This window comes from Cygnus olor, chromosome 13 (genome assembly GCF_009769625.2).
Source record: "Cygnus olor isolate bCygOlo1 chromosome 13, bCygOlo1.pri.v2, whole genome shotgun sequence".
NCBI lineage: Eukaryota > Metazoa > Chordata > Aves > Anseriformes > Anatidae > Cygnus > Cygnus olor.
The window spans coordinates 12,160,486-12,172,191 of NC_049181.1; positions in this window are offsets into that span (position 1 = coordinate 12,160,486).

The following is an 11,706-nucleotide window of genomic DNA, read 5'->3' on the forward strand; positions in this document are numbered from 1 at the left end:
AAAAACTAGCAGTGTTAATGAGCATCCTAGATATGACACCTTAGAGCAGCAGACCTTCCTCTGCTGCTCAGCAAATCTCTGCTGCTGAAAGATTTTGATGTTAGGTTCAGGAACATAACGAAAGTTGATTTAACAACTGTTTTTGAAGAAGCTTTTTAAATCTTAGAGCCATATAAAGTGAATTCACAACAATCCCAGGAGATAGATGCACATTTCCAACTTTTCCAAATGAAAAATATACATAATAAGAGCCAAATTCAACAGCAATATAATAAACGGAAATTTTGTCATCAAATATAACAGGGTAGACATCATCCCCACCACACATAGGTTCCAGAGATTTCCACAGGAGTTAAATGCACTTATTACACAGACTGGAATGACAGCCCTCAGTTCTTCTGTCCTTCTGCTATCTTCAAGTGGAGGATTCACTCTTGCTCTCTCTTTTGTTAGGGGTTGAACAAGAGCTTACCTATACAAAACATGTAACTCTCTTTTGTAACTTGCTGCTGTTAAATGCTTCTACCCATCAATTATCCCATAAGATGATCAACCTAAAAGCAACCATATATTTTATGGAAAAGGAAATTGCTCGAATGACATATAGCTGCTTCTCTGTTAGTAGAGACTTGACTGCATAACGAAGGTTGAACTATTTCCTTCTGAAATGGAAACGAAAACACCTCATTTTATGTCAGGGCCAGTCATCTGCATTTGGGTGGTTATGGGACCAACTTAATATCTCGTAGCTGTACTCGTGGGGAATATGCAAAGCCTTTTTGGCACTGACTGACTGTACTGTGGCAAAATAGACACATGAAGTTTGCTATTCAGCAAGTCCATTCAGTTATCTCCCATTTTTTGTCTTCTTTCAAAGTCTTTACTCTTATAAGATTTCCATTAGCCTACTTAAAAAGTACTACTTTTAAAAAAGTACTGCTGAGCCAAAACAAAATAATTTGTATTAAAAAAAAAAAAAAGATAAGCAGAAGAGTATCAACATGCCTCTGAGATAATTATATCTGATCTCAACACAGTTTTATTTTCTAATAATACACACAGGATGAAGCTGTCTGAATACTAAGGAGCATTTAATTCTGCTTTTTATAATTTTTCTAGTAAGGGTAAAACCACCTAATACACAAATACACACATTTCAAGCAAATGTGACAGAATGAGGGCATTATTTTGATACTTTATGTATACTTAGAAGTGTGGGCAAATTTAGTAAGACTGCTGCAGTTGCTTGAAATACATATGGTCAATGCCATCCTCTGAATAAGAGAAAAGAGCAGGAAAAGCTTGTTAGTTACAGATAAAATCAGGAATGAGAGACCCTCTAGAAACTGGGTGTGTGATTCAGAATCCCAATCAGCTGCAGCAAAAACCCAGCTTTCACTCCACCTTGCTGTGACTCACTGCAGTATCGGTGCCACGTACCTGTCTGGTGCCCTGCACAGAACAAAGTGGGTAGTACAGCTGCATGACTGGATCCACACTTTAGCCTATTCTGTGAACTTCTTACAGTTATTTAACTGAATGAGTTAAATGAATTTTAATGTCAGGCTTCTGGCTCCTTCAAGGAATATGAAAGTTTCTGCTCATCTATAATCTGAAGGCCTTATCCAGCTCTCCTGGGCACCTGGGCACTGATTGGAATGGACTCTGGACCTGGCTGCTGTCTTTAAACTGCTTTGGTCTAAAGAGAGATTGGCAATGCAGAGCTGAGTCTCTGTACCTGAGAAAAGACTCTCTAACGTCACGTCCCATGCCCAGGACTGAACAGGATGCTGCATGTGTCAGGATCAGGAATGGATGTAAGTGCTGCAATGCCTGTGTCATGAAATGGCTTGCAGAGGTCAGCTTATGCTTATCTGACTCTTTTTATATCCGCTTGCCAATCAGATAAGTTTGAACCTAATTAGGTTCTTTTAATTAAGAACCTAATTGTTATGATGTATTTGATAAGGTCTATTCTACATCCTTAAATGGACAACAGTTATTTATTTTTTTTCCAGACAAAAGCTTGGCAGCTATATTCAGGGTTATCAGAATGGCAGCTGTCTTAGTCTAAAGACCCAGAGAAAGCAAGGTAACCCAGGGAATATGACTGGGGTTAGCAGACCACCCTCCTCTCCTAGGGCCCCGAAGGTTACTCTAAGACCAAAAGTTTGTCTGCTTTTTCTATATACATAAACCGTGTGAAAAAAAAAAAAAAAGTTTTTTTTTCTTACAAAACTTGTATCTTTATAGGCCCACAGAAGGAGAGTATAACTCCTCGTTAATATATGGGGTTATAATGATGCAAGATAACTGTAATTTTCCTATCCTTGACTATTTGATTATAATTACCACATCAAAAACAGCTCTACAGAGTAAAAGTAAGTTTTGTGAAATATGTACATTTTTAGAAGAGGAAAAATCAGGCTTATAGATTGTTTTTAAAGCATATTTTAAGAAGCAAGCAGACCTGATCAAATATCAAGAACCAATTTTTTCATGTGAAATTTGACATCAGTAGGCTCTAAAAGTCAGCGAGAGCTTAGTTTCTATTTTACAAGTCGTGATCATATCAGTTCATGCTGCTAGATTACCGAACTTCTTAAAGACACGGGGTAGAAAAAGATAAAGGAGAAAAAAGTTAAGAGAAGCCTAAAAGAAAGACAAAAGAAATAAAAAGAAGCTGGAGAATACAGAACTGGAGAAGCTAAAGAATACAGAATTGCTAGGATTTAAAAAAAAAAAAAAAAACTGGAGGGGAGAAGGGGAGAATAGGCAAAAAGATGGGAGGGAAAAACAAATGTTCTACAAGAAAACAAAATGAGAATTTACCGAGAGAGACAGAGAGTAGGTAAAGCACTGAGTATTTCATTGTCGCTAGTTAAGGGGCTAAGACAAACACCGATACATTTGTTTTGCCCATAGAGCTAATTTCCTAGAGCCGATTATTTCCGTTTCATCTAAATGTTTTGTCCATGCCACTCATGGATTTTATGATCTTTCTGCTTTTGCATCATCCTGTGGAAAATCTTTTTACAAATGCAGTAGGTTTTCTGCAGTTGTAAGGAGATTTGTAACAAGATCTCTGCTCAGCTGTATTTGCTTTCTCAATGAAATTAATAAACAAATTGTCACAAGGTCAAAGGGAAATTCTGTGTTTAAGCTAGTTTGGATCAGATCATTAGTGCTAAAATTATTAGGATCCCCAAGGAGGCACACTAATTTTACACCAGCGGGGAATTTGGACTACATCCGTTTCAAAGTACAGCCTAAAGCAGATACCTAATAGAAGAACGAAAATTAAAAGTGACATCATTTCATTGAAGTGAGCATATTGAACTGAGGCCAGTGGAGTCCAGATATAGTACCCAGGTCCTACAATGCTTAGCTCTAATTATTAACTTCAGTATGCTTTTTTTTTTCTCCAGCAAATTTCAGAAACGTTTGCACTTTTCAGCACATTGCAAGCTTCCTGTAGTTTAATCATATTCATCATATTCTTTAGTTTCTTTTTTTTTATTTTTACAGCATTTTGCTCTGATCTATGAGATTCCTCTTAAAGCACATTGTCCAGACCTTAGATCCATCAGAAGAGTCTCATGTCTAAATACTTCTCCATGGATGGTTCAATTTTCACCTAGCATAGGAAAAGAGCAAGAATAAAGGAACACTATACTGGCTTGATCCCATGGTTCATTTAATTTTATAATCCCATATCTTTCTCTAATAGAAGTCAGCACAACATTTTTTTTGTTTTTTTCAACTTGTGGCATAATCTGTTAAATAACTTCTTTCTAGGATAAGCATGGAAATGAAGCATCCACTTGGTTAGCTTTTTCAAAAATTATTTTGGATATTCTTGTTATTTATACAATTGACCTGACTCTACCTGGTAAAGTTGTTAAATTTGGGATCTGATTTTTTTTTTTTTTTTCCCAATCAAATTGTACGTTTTGTTCAGAGTTATCAAAATTACTGATTGCTGAGGGAACATTTCCCAGTCAGGTCTAATCATAATATTTTCTGTGGTATTCCCCATCCCATTCCTAATACATCTTAATGCTTATTTGGTTTTCTGGCCACAGCTAAAGTCTTCATTAAGCTGTCTATAACAACATCCAAATCACTTTCCTGATCTGAATAATTAATTCCAAATCCTTTCCACTTTTATAGATGTTTTAATACTTTGCATTTATTGATGGAGAGTCTCATTTGCTGTCATGATCCTTGTGAAACTCATCCATCAGTGCACAGCACCGAATGAGACCACAGGGCCGGCAAGTATAGGAGCACTTCACCACATAATTGATGTTCAAACCGGAAAAACCTTTAAGAATATCTTCTTTCCATTCCCACACCCCATAAATCAGTCTTCTCTGGTGGTGACTAACTCCTACATCTGTACCATCTGCAAATTTTGCTACTTTCCTGTTCACCAGCTTTTTCAGGAATTAGTAAATATATTAGGCAATGTTGCACCTCATACAGAAACTTAAATTATTGATGCATTTTATTCATCAGGAAGAAACTCTTTATTTCCTGTCTCTTAGCATATGGAGACCCAAACTCAATGTTTACATAGTCTGGAAGCCACGTTATCAAAAATAAATACTATGGAAGTCAGCGGAACTGTATTCTACAATTTTTATATGCATTTTGCTATTGAATCTCATAAAATATTAATCAGGATCAGGAGGAATTTATGACATTTTTTCACCTGTAAGAGAATATTTTCCTATAAAGAATAAATTTAGACTAAGGTATTACAAAATGCACTGAAATGCAGCATGGAATAATCCAACTGCTTTCAAAAATAGAAAATAGTGGGTTACAGCACAGTATCAAAGTCATGAAGAACTCCCTGTTTTGTTGTTCTTTGAATTTGAAAAAAATAAATTTTAGTTTAATTTTTAGGTAATAGAGAATCTGATCTTCGGATATGAGTTTTAATAACTTAGGACCCTTTCGTAATCATGTCCTGAAGCTAAAAAAGCAGAACAGAAAATCTTCCACAGAAAAAAAAATGGTACTTCTTTGACACTTCTTCACCAGTACTTCCTTAATTCCTAGAAGCCTGTTCAACTAACTTATATCTGAAAGAGATTCTGGCACTTTGGCATATGCCTAGGAACAAGTGGAGACTCAATTCATCCACACTTCATACCATTCAAATTTCTAGTCCTTGCCAGCACTGCAGAAGATAATTAAGTGGTTGTTCATGACCCTTAGAGCTTCTGAGATCCCTTGCTATGTTGAGAAGACAACATATATCATGTGGATAACGAGAGGGAATCTCAGCCAAACTGCATTAAACATGACAACAGTAATAAAAAGCTTCTGTAACCTGAGATTAAAATCTGGTGAGAGATCTGAAGACCCTCAAAGTAATTCAACACGCTAGTGTCTGACTAAACTTGCATATGGAAACTCTGAAACTTCCTACTGCTTCTGCCTACAACTCCCACAGACGAGATGGCATTTGGAGCCGGAAAACCAATGTCATTGTAAATATTAATCAATAGAAGATAAGATTTCCCTTATTATGTCTGGCAATCCAGGAAATCAAATGGATTTAATTTACAGAGACAACAATGATTTATAGCATTTGAGGAAGATTCATTATCTGATTAATTATCTTAAAAGTAAAGAATGCATTTGTGAATATGTGTAAGGAATTGGTTAATCCAGTTTTCTACAGGGCATGAAAATGCTTCCTTAGGAATAATTCACAGGTTTGCATATCAACCAACTACACTGGTATTATAGGACTAAGCACAAATACAGGGAGGCCATACACAAATAATGCATGATTGCCTACTATTTACAGCTTGTTGAGTTCATGAGATGCGAATAATTAGCAGAGTTCTGGGAACAGTAAAAAAACATTCATTTTTTAATATTAAGCCATGCTTTCCATACACCAAACACCAGGGCAAGACTGTGCCCCAGTCCTTTCACGAGAAGCCTCCCCACATCCCTCAGTTCAGAGCCATGCTTGAGAAGCAGCCCCATGGGACTCAGCAGGCCACTCACAAAAGTGCTGTGCAGAGTGATTGATGGGAACACCACAAGGCCTTGCAAGAATGACAGGCAATTTACACCTGAACATGAATTTTTTAGAAATTTTTTTAAATGACCTTTCACAGTGTGCAGTTAAAAATGCCCTTATTCTCTACAAACTCCGTGTAGTTATAACTCTGCTCTGTACACAGTCCTAGGAAAATACACAGTGCTGGTATTTGCAGACAAAGGAAATCAGATACAGGCTATGACTTTCCTTAACTTGTACTAAGAGGATAACACAAATAAGCTTCATACAAGTTGACAATGCAGATTTATGGCACATTTGTCAAGTGAAATGTCTTTGTTGAGGAACTAAACTACAGATTGTAAAAACTGTTGGTAGCCCCACTTGTATATACCTGGTTTTGCTGAGGTGTAAGAGTCACTTGAGTGTGCAAAATTCAAAGTGACGGATAGGAACAGTGGAAACGCAAACCATCTTTAAGTAAATTAAGCCATCCTTAAGAGGCAAGTGACCATTCACAGTATATTCTTTTTCCTGTTTGTGCTGAATTGTTTGCCATTATCCATTATGAAGCATCAATTGTTTTTTAAGCCCGAGAAGCATTAAAATGCTCTGCATAGCCACTAGAAACACCCAAATACAGAATTACTCTCAAATAAATGTTACTGACTTTCATATAACAGATTTGTAAACACAAGGGAATGAGTGACTAAAATGGCTTTTTTTTTTTTTCCCCTCTAGATTCTGAACTGCCCAGTGGGTGTGCTTCACATTTAAAAAGCCTTCCTTTTTCTAGTCACACTGAATCCTCACACATGTTCCACAGCTTCTGTTTTGCTATGCAAATTATAATGCAAATTGCACACATGAAGATTGGTAGGTGGGATAAAAGACATTTGTTTTGTTTTAGTAGTCAGAAAACTGTGTTTATTTTGCATATTTAAACTAAATTAAGTTGCTAAAAGAGAAAAGGAGTGGTGCAAATGAGATATATGACCAGAGATCAGTTTTACTGCTAAGCCACAGAAAACAGAATTGGTTAACATTCAGCTCTGGCTGTCATTTAAAAGAAACCTGAAAGAAATGTGTCCCACTAAATGTTACCACCCTTCTGTGGTGAGATCCTCTGGATAGATGATAGAACTTGTTCATGAAAAATAAACCACCATTAACAGTCACCATATGCTTCCATCCAGTCACAGCCAATTAATAGCTACATTACTCAGTTATTTTTCCTTTATGCTAGCTGGTGTGTTTAAAGAATAAGAGTGAAAAAGAAGCACATAAGCTGTTGCTAGTTCAGCAAACCTCAGCCACACTCACAGCTAGTTGATGTTAGCTATCCTACCATTTAAAGTCTGGGGAACTCAGAAAGAATATTCCTATCCATTCTCAAAGACACAAACTGAATCCTCTTATTAAGCAGAATTGAAGGGATCAAGAGGAAAAAGACATTGTCCTTTATGCCTTTCTATGTCTCCTCCATGTGTCATTGAAGACTATAGCTCTCTACTGTATCTGCTTAAAAGTTACAAGCATCACAAGTTGAATATAGGAAATGGCCTTTTCTATCAGAACAAAGATCACCATCCCCTTGCATCCCTTCCCTCAATTGGCTAAGAAGAGATGTCTAAAGGATTATAAGAGAAGGTCAACAATGCCGTGCTACTTCCTCAGATTATTCTCTCAGCCTTCAAAAATTTGTATCTTATTGCTTTCCTAAGCCACAAATACAGAAAAAAGGTAAATTCCAGACGCTGGTCTCGTAAGAAAGACAGGGTAAAAAAAAATACCATAATTTAAAAAATGTTCCTTAATGTAAATGTAGTGGCAGTGGAGTATGTTACTGAGGCAGCTGTAAAAAATAGAAACAAAAATCACTGACTCCAATAGGCTGTGCCAGAATGCTACAGGCAGTAATACCAAATGAAACATTGAGGTCAATGGGGATGAGCAAAGGCGACCACAGACTACCAAGTGATGCTGTTTGAACACAACAAAAAAGTCTATGTCAGAGCCTTGAAAATGGCAGAAGTCAAGAAGATAGCCGTTGAACGTGCTGGGGGAACTGACATGGAGCAAAATATGCTGAAGAAATAATTGCTATTCACCTTTCCTACTAATTGCAGTGTCCAAAGTGTGTAAAACAACACGTATTCAAGCACTACTGCAAAGAGCCAAAGGTGCTATATTTTCCCATCAGCATTACAACCTTTGCTTGTGTAAACACCACCTCTCTGTCATTGCATCCAGCTGTCACTGGATTGAAGTGGATGTCTTTAGGAAAATTCCTTATTGCTGAATTTTTCATTTCCACACCTTAATTTTTCCTCTGCTAATTAGACCATGAGAAATAAACAAAAATGTCAGATAGAAGAATCCACAGAATATCATATGTCAGTTTTTAGAGCTTTCAATTTCATACCATCCATAAGGAATGTGATTTCTGTCTTCATTATTGTCTCCAGAAACACGGATCAGCTCATCTTGATGCTGTCAGCTGGACTTGGTGTCTGAACATTCACGCCAGTGAATCGTTAACAGCTTTTCTCTCCTGTGTTTACACAGGGATGCTTTTCTAGGGAATGGCTTTATTTATATTTGCTTTCTAAGTGAAAGGTTTGAATTTCCTCTCTACACTGTTGTAGAATATTTACTCAGGTGAAGAATTCAAACCTTAGTATAATTCTACTTACAAACTAGATTTGAAATCAACATTACAGGGCATTTGGATTGCCAAGTCAGACAGATTGTTGTTATTTGCATATAATCCCATTTCAGAATTTTAGTTTACACAGGGAAGTAATTTAGCCAAAATGGGGCAAAACATCCAAAAAGCCTCCCACTCCATCCCATTGACCAGAACTAATTTCTTCAATCTTTGTGCAAAAGTTTGGATTTGGGCTTACATACAAGCACCAACATTTAAAACAAAACAGGAAACTTATCATGTGCTGCTGTGCTGAAACTTAGCTCCTGTGTGGAGCCATCTGGTTTATCCATAAAGTGTACCAGATTGCTTTGTATCTGGAAAAGCTTTTTTCTATTTCATGTTCTTACAAGGCCTATGTATTATCAACATTATAATACTAAAAATTGGAAAAAAAAAAAAAACTTTGCTTGAAAAAAAAATAATTAAAAAAAGAAGTTCCACTGCAATGTGCAGCGTGTTTGCTGCTGTGAACAGATTTGATAGGAGTCTGGTAAGGAATGGTTAGGACTGAAGACTCCAAGGGTGGGCAGGAGCATAACTGAGTTATAACTAGTTTGTGCAATTTTCATTTTAATATTATTAACATAGAAAGTATCATCCACAGCGGGACACATAATTTGAATGGGAAGGAAATGGGTTATTAATATCAAATGAGAAGCTTGACAATAAAGCACAGTCTTTGTTCTGCACTTAGAACAACACTTTCAGAAGACTGTTTCCATGAGGCACATACCAAAAGGAATGGGTCATTTTATTTTGGGCTTAGATTTGTTTTTAAAGCTCAGTATTTTCATGATACTAGATCATTCTTTGATGCTTTTTGTGTTGAACTTATTATTTTTTTTAACTAAATTTCATCGGTTAACTTTTATAATGGCTTAGCTCTGCTTTCTTATTCTGCTTAATTATTTTAATTTGCTTGGTAGTCTAGCCTTTTGTTCTAGTCCTTGCATAAGTGTTATCCTTGAAGATTTAAGTTAATTTTTGGTAGATTTCTAGAATGATTATTTTTAAATATGATATAAATCTTTAGGGCTCAAAGCACCCTTTTTTGGTCCTCCTCTGGTAAAACGGTTGTTACTTTTTTTTTTTTTTTTTACCCCCATAATGGTTTTTGGATATGCATAATTTTTTTTTTTTTTTTGGATATGCATAATGGTTTTTTGGCTTAACAACCTCACAATGAGAGTATTCCAGTATTCCAGACTGGGATGCTAACTCCAACGATAAAGGGTAGACATAATTAGAAGGGTAGACCCAATTAGAAGCTGCGGATGACTGAAGGACCTGTAAATAAGGGTGGATTAGCAATGCAGGAACACACTGAAAGCCACTTCCAGATTATTAAAAGAGCAAAACATTTGTAATTGTAAAGTTTGAGATACTTTCCAAAAGCTAAGCATAAAATCTAGCACAAGTTGCAGTTTACTGGATTTGGCAACTTTACTGTGTCTCTAAACAGTACAGTAGATGCTTTGTAAAAAATACAGTCTATCGTGTATATTTAATACTGACATTAAAAATATTTCCTGGTAGCAGGCAGTTTTAGAGGGAAGTTATTCTGATTCCTCTTATTTCAAGCATGACAAAATAGTATTTAAGTAGTATTTTCTTTCCAGCAAGAGACATAGTTTAGCCACACCAGTAAAGCACTTGTTCTGTTCCTTGCCTAGATCAGTTCTACGGGAAATTACAGTACAGCACTTTGCCGGTTCCTTGGTAAAAGAAAGAATGCAAGATGTCAAAAAGCTGGTGCTAGGAACTATTCTCACTGAAAAGTGTCATTCTCCAGTTACAGAGGCAAGAAAACTCAGGCTGAGTTTTACTACTGCCACCCATGCTATGCTTCGGGCTACACGGGGCATTCCACTGGGAAGATAAAAATAGTGAACAAAATAGGACCGATTCTCTATCCATCCGAATTTATTTTTTGAAATAAAGAGAGCAAGCTCTCTCCACATTTCTCTTCAGGAAAATGGTTGAGTCATTTCAACAGAACCTTTGCCTCGTTGGGAAAAAATAGGAGAAAAAACAGAATTCCATAAATCTCTTGCAGTTGATTTTGTAGTGGATTGGCCAGCACAGAGCATAAATAAAAGTGGTTAATGATTGCCAAAGTGCATAAAAATTAAAACTCAGACACTTGTGTCTTAGAAGAAACAAACAGAAAGAGCTGAAAACCTTTTGGGTATCAAATCACTGAGCCAATATGGGTCATGTGAGAGCAGGCTAAAATGAACGAAGAATTATAACCAGAGAAGAAAACATTTTTGATAATGAGAATTGTGCTTCTAGTAAAATTCATGTCACCTGCTTCTCCTGACAAGACTTGTGTTATAAAATAAAGTGAAGGCCCCTGCGGATAGTTATTTACTCTAAAAAATATGGTAATAAAAGTGTAAAGCCCTGTTATCCTTTTTGTTGATTACATCAGATGAAAATAAGAAGTAAAGGATGACTTTCCCCTTGTATTGATTATTCTGTGCTTTTACTTATCTGTTGTGAACAGTGATAAGTAAACGCTAAATATCCTATTGATACCTAATAAATTATTCATTTTTTATAATCAGTAATTCAGCATTTGCATTTGATCTTTTTCCAGCTGATACTGAATATGATCCATTTGTACTAAACAAAATCTCAAGGACTGAAAGATATTCAGACTCTGCAGGCAAGGTTATGTTGACTGAATAATATATTCAATTTATACCATAATTAAAAAGTAGGGTATCTCTTTCATCTCTATGAAGTAGGTGAATAAAATGCAGCTTTCAAACAACTGTTTTGTGCTCTCTTGTAAAATGTGCATTTGAGTCCTTAGAGAGAAACAGAATACACGTAAGTAGGATACAAATTACATACTAACTGTGGTGTCATACAAACTGTCACTTAAATCCTTATCAGCATCTGAAGAATGGAAAGCAGCAAACGCAACCCTACCCTTTGAGAGAGATTCCACTGGGTA